The 6,000-nt window shown below is 38.8% G+C and overlaps 1 protein-coding gene across 1 annotated transcript in view; it reads right to left on the reverse strand.

Moving 5' to 3' along the window:
• LOC120436049 (adhesion G-protein coupled receptor G7-like) overlaps positions 1–3,434 on the reverse strand; it is a 29,358-nt gene extending 25,924 nt beyond the window's left edge. The window contains exons 1-2 of the mRNA XM_039606355.1: positions 3,425–3,434; positions 1,862–1,928 (exon numbers count right to left, since the gene is read on the reverse strand). The gene's annotated coding sequence lies outside the window, so the exon portion shown is untranslated. The remainder of the gene's footprint in view (positions 1–1,861; positions 1,929–3,424) is intronic.
• Between the last annotated feature and the right edge of the window lie 2,566 nt (positions 3,435–6,000).

Genomic DNA, 6,000 nt, shown 5'->3' on the forward strand with positions numbered 1-6,000 from the left:
AATAATGATCTGATGGTGGCAGTGCAGGTAAAATCAGGACTACTCAAGTCATTACATTTCACAGTATGTCAATGTGGAGCTCCTGAAATGTCACTGTAACTTGTGGAGAATGAGACTAATGATCCTCAGATTTTCTAAGTGGAATTGCAACCAACTAATAAAATTTTACTTAATGATGATGCCTGGGCCGGACCAATGGAGAAAGTCTGAACTATATTAAATGAACCTTTCATGTTTTATAGCATCGCATTGCTGGTTATGACTATGGGAATGGGTTAGGCACAACTCTCCTCCCCTGCAGTCTCAATAAAGTTTTCTCATTGACTTCTTCTGAAACAGACTGTATTTGATGAAGGGGTGGGACTCTGACTACAGGTGGCTTTCATGTGAGCAGTGATAGTTGTTCAAGCTAGAGTCAAATTCAGCTGTATTGTCAAAGACCATATGTACAGTCATACACAGGAATTTGAAATTGCCATAGCCCTCAGTGTACACTAAAATAATGTAAAGATAAAAGATAAAAATAAAATAGGAGTCTTATGTACAACACAATACAATACTATACAATTATATAAAGAGCAAGTTCATGTGCAAGTGGGTGGGGGTGGGGGGGGCAGTCAGTGAAAAGCCAATAGTGGTGGTTCAGTTTTGTATGGGGGTTCAGAGGGAAGAGGTGAATGCAGGTCTCGAGTTTATGTGTGAGAGAGGAGGGAGAGAGCCATGGTAGCATTACAATTTCAAATTCCTCTGTATGACTTGTAACAGCAGTCTGGCGAAGAAGGAGCGGCTAGCAGGTCCAGCGAGCGTGTGGTGTGGAGGTTAGCCGAAAACTCGAAGCCAGTCAGTTAAATCAAGCAACAGACCTTTATTCGTTGTCAGAAACATAAGACCATACAAGCCAGGTCTCCACGGCTCTACTCCGTCCGTACATACATGTCGGTAGTCGCCGGCGCCAGGCCGTTACAATGGTAAGGTCTTTCCTGAGAACAGAACACGAGCTGCATGAAAAGGCTGCCATGCTATACTTACACACACACACACTAGGAGACTCCCCCAACTACTACAATAGTAGCCCCCCCAGTGGTGCTATAACACAATAAGGGTTGTTGCAGACTGTATATATGGTCTTTGACAATTAAGTTGACTTTGACTTTAAAGGTTCTGTAGTGGAATCATATCAGCAACACAGGTTAAAACAGCAGGCTTGCTACAGCTGGAAATAAGCATGAAAGCATAAGCAGAAACATGCCCTACCTCCACCCTGATTGGAGGATAACTGCACTGCCAACACTCATGGACATTACACCTTATTTATAAATCGTATTTCTGTTTATACTTCAATGCAAACAACACCCCTACCTCTTTAAACTGTATTTATTATAACATTATTTAGTATAGTTCCAACAGCACCCCCACCCCACCCTCACTCAGTGTGCAATATCATCCCCCGCACACACTCAATGTGCAATATCACTGATCACACTGCACCTCTCAATGCACCTGCTAGTTAGATGGCATGTATGTGTATGTATATAGATGTAAGCGTGTATGTGGAAATATGTGTGTGTATGCATGTACGGATGCAAATATGTATATATACATATATGTATGTATGTGCGTGTATGTTTGCAGGTGTATGTATAACTTGTACATATCTTTCTTGTGTAAATGTAAATTTGTCATTGTGTAAATACTTACGCTATTGTGTACTTCACACACATGGAGAGATGCCAAACTGCCTTTCACTGTTCTTGTAACAGTGACAATAAAAAGCTATTCTATTCTATTCTATTCTAAGCACAGGTGCACATTCTGAACCACACCAGAGTAGTCTATGCAATAACCTAAATGTCAACAGTACCTGGAGTTGTGCTCACAAGTAGCAGCTGGATATTGTCAGAGGTCAATATTATCTGTCCTTTCTGTGCCTTCAGGATGTTATAGAGTAAAATGATTAACACAGTAATGGCCTCTATAAACAAGGAAACATAGCACCAATGTGATAAATGGAGAACATCAAACATCAGTGAAGCTCACAGACTTGTGTTGACTTTTATGTGATAAAGAGGGAAAACATTTAAGTCAACCTTCATAACCAGATCCTGGAATGTTCTCCAGTGATAGCAGGCAGCTGTAAACCGATGGGTGATGGGTGCATTACTTTATGTGCAGTCAGTGGTCATGGAAAAGAAGTCCATAAAAAATACTCACTGTTCTAGATACTTTGATCATTACAGTATGATGTCACTGCTCCAAATTAATTGTATGCAAAACTATGAATGTTATAGACATAGTGCATGTTTGTAGGTTGTCCTCCTAGTTGAGTGGAAAATCTTGATGATACTTTATATAAACATTGCCTAGGGCACTATGAGCGCCAACATCTATATGCCGTATAAAATAATATAATATAATATATACAAATGTCACGATCTTATAAATTTGCACATTTGACAGTTCAAACAAGCACCACTTTGCTGTTGTCTGCTGGGTGGGACAGCATCAGTGCCAAAGATACCAGCAGGATCAACAAACAAATCCACAAGTTTGGAAACATCATTAATTAGAATTTGGAGGCATTTGAGAGAGAGGTCACTGAACAAACTGCTCTCCATCATGGATAAACCATCACACCCATTGCACTCCACACTCTCCCTCTGACGGACACAACCTCACTGCCAAAAAGAACACTTCAGGAAATCATTCCTACTATTTTCTACAAATCTGTATAATAACTTTTCATTCTGTTACAGGTGAGCACACCTGTCAGGCATAAGGTCCTAAACATATATTTGTATTATACCTTGAGCTGTTTTTCTTACATTTATACTGTACATATTATTCATTAATGTAATTTGCACTTTCCTCTTGAAACGATGTCAGTCTTACTTGATTACTGACTGTTTTTTTACTGTTTTTCTTTGGGAGGGTTTTATCACTGTTGTAAATATATACTGTAAATTGCAGCACTCTCTCATTGTATAGTTATCATTTGTTGTGTTTTGTTGACTTTAATATATGTCCATTGTGGGAACAAAAAGTAACTGTTTATCTATGAAAAGGTATGTCAGATTAGAGTGATGTGTTGTAGCACAATGTATCATAGCATACTAATACTACTACTAATTATAAAAACAATGACACAGTAAAATAACTAAAACAATGAAATTACCACTATTAACATTCTCTTACTGAGATAATTATCATTAAAAACTGTATTATTAAGTCTGAAAAAACGATGACAAAGAAAGGCAATGCATTTCATAAGTTATTTGATACGTTGTGTGTATATTTCAGTTGTTTATGCGCATTAATTCAAACTTATCTATGAAAAATTAAGGAGAGTCGCATTTAAGTTAGTTTAGTTTTAAGTGATGAATTAAGGAACTGCCAGCAACAATCAGAAAAGCTCAGTTTTTCTTACCCAGAGCGAAAACAAGCCAGCCATCCATGATGATGAGCAGCTGCACATCAGGTTTCCTATTTGTCTGGTTTATAATATTTTAAAGACGCCACTGTGTGAGTCTGCGTGAAAACATTCAGCTGAGTTACTCTGCTTTACAATAAGCCATCAAATTATACAGCGCCTGATTGTTTTACTGCATGTTTTCTTCAAGAAAAGGTTCCTTGTCTTTGTTCATAAGTTACCTATAAAGGAATTCAAACTGCAGTCCAGCTTTGTAAAAGGTGCTCAATTAATAAATATGGTGTGATTTACTGTACAGAATGTGCATTGAGTGAAACCTGAACTGTCACTGGTAAATCTAAGCTTCTCCAAACTTTTAATATTGTTTTTATTTTTATTTTAAAACTGCCATCAATCACCAAAAAAGAAGCAATCAGAGCCATAAAGGTAAAAGTAACACATGTCTCGCAAAAAAATTAAAGTCTGCAGCAGAAATATCAAAGTCGTTTCACATTGTGTACCACGCACTGCCCACTTTGACTTTAAGTGGGCCACATCAGTGAAACTCCCCTTTTTCTCACTGTACACAAGTTTAACTGCACTCCATGAGATATCTTAATATGAAACAAAGAAGCATAATTACAATAATATGCCATTGATGCTCCTGTAATGAAAGAGGTCTGTAAGCACAACACTTTGGGGTTAAACTTTAAGAAATCAACGTTTAAAATTACAGAAATGTGGCAGCTCACTGCCAAAACTGTCTCTTAATGATCAAACTGAAAGGTTGTTGTTAATTAATTGATTCTCACTCTAAATTATTCATTAGGGGATGTTTTGTTTTAGCTTATGAAGGACAGTTTGAGCCAGTATTCATATGTAACCACTTCCCGCGCCCCCCATGTGTGGCAGCCTGTTGCAGCAGCTCTGCTCATTCTGAGCTTCTTTCTTATCTCACAAACATCCTCCACTGCAACCACTAAACATTCAAGGCATGGACATTGAGGCTGTGACAGCTACAGGTACCTTGGTGTTCATTTGAACAATAAACGGACTGGACTCATAACTCAGACGCCCTCTACAGAAAAGGGCAGAGCAGGCTGTACCTGCTGTGGAGACTCAGGTCTTTTGGAGTGGAGGGCCCACTCCTGAAGACCTTCTATGACTCTAGTGGCCTCAGCCATGTTTCACGGTGTGGTCTGCTGGAGTGGCAGCATCTCTGCTGGGGACAGGAAGAGACTAAACAGGCTGATCCGCAGGGCCAGCTCTGTTCTAGGATGCCCTCTGGACCCAGTGGAGGTGGTGAGTGACAGGAGAATGGCGGCTAAGCTGTCATCCCTGTTGGACAACATCTCCCACCCCATGCAAGAGATTCTGACAGCACTGAGCAGCTCCTTCAGTGGCAGGCTGTGGCACCCACGATGTGGGACGGAGAGATTTCGCAGGTCTTTCCTCCTCACTGCTGTCAGACTCTACAACAAAGACTTCAACTGATCAAACACACACATCCACACATGTGCAATAACACTAAGTGCAATACTCTTTTTCTGACAACGTTGTACTTTACTTAGTTGTATATAGCATTTGTATTCTATTTTATTCTATTGTATATAGTATTTTATTTTATTCTATTGTGTACAGTATCTTATTCTTATTCTTATCCTATTCCAGTGTTTTTCTAATTTTTGCTATCTAAATTTGCACTGTCCACTTTCTGCTGTAACAAAACAAATTTCCCACCTGTGGGAAAAATAAAGGTTTTCTTATCTTATCTTATTATCATAGAGAGATAACATTCAATAAACTAGTACTCAGTGTTTGTAATGTTAGTTAGCAGCAAAAACACGCTGACCATGTTAGTGGTTTCCCACTGTTTCATCAGCCATCAACCCTAACTTATAGATCTCTTCACCCTACAGCAGGAGAAGGAAAAATGTAAATTATTTTAAATACATGCTGCGAGTGTTTTTATCTCCCAATCTCACCCTGAGACATAGTGATTGATTTCCCCCTGAGCAAATCAGCTGATCACTGATTAACCTTTCATTCTCAGTTTGTGTTTGGAGTTTACTGCTGTCTCCACAGCGCCCCCTGGTGTCCACAGTTTGTTGGTCATGACCCAAACAGAGTCTGTTTCCCACAGCTGAAGCTCACAGGGAATTATCAGGAACTTATAAACAGCAAACGTGAAATTAGATGTCAGCTGCTGTTGTTAATTTATTATTAAAAGGTTGTTCTCTTTGCATTCTAGCTGAATGCAACATGTGGACATTAAAATCCATTACTTCAACTATGAAAACAGGCACACACACCAAGAACTGGACAGTTAAAAGAGTTTCAAATTTCAGATTTTGAAAGGATTGCCATAAAACAACAAATTAAGTTTGCATCTTTTTTTTATTTACATCATCTCATTGACTGGATTACTTCATATCAGAAGTGACAAAAAGTGAAGCCCAAATATAAGTGAAGGACAGTGTCACATCGAGATTTTTTTTAGCTGCGGACATACTGATGGATGTTATGATTTCCAATCATCTTCTGTAAGAAACTGTTATGTTTGTGGTGTGATAACCTGTTATATAGTGAACTGT

This window comes from Oreochromis aureus, linkage group 23, assembly GCF_013358895.1.
Source record: "Oreochromis aureus strain Israel breed Guangdong linkage group 23, ZZ_aureus, whole genome shotgun sequence".
In the NCBI taxonomy this organism is placed as follows: Eukaryota; Metazoa; Chordata; class Actinopteri; order Cichliformes; family Cichlidae; genus Oreochromis; species Oreochromis aureus.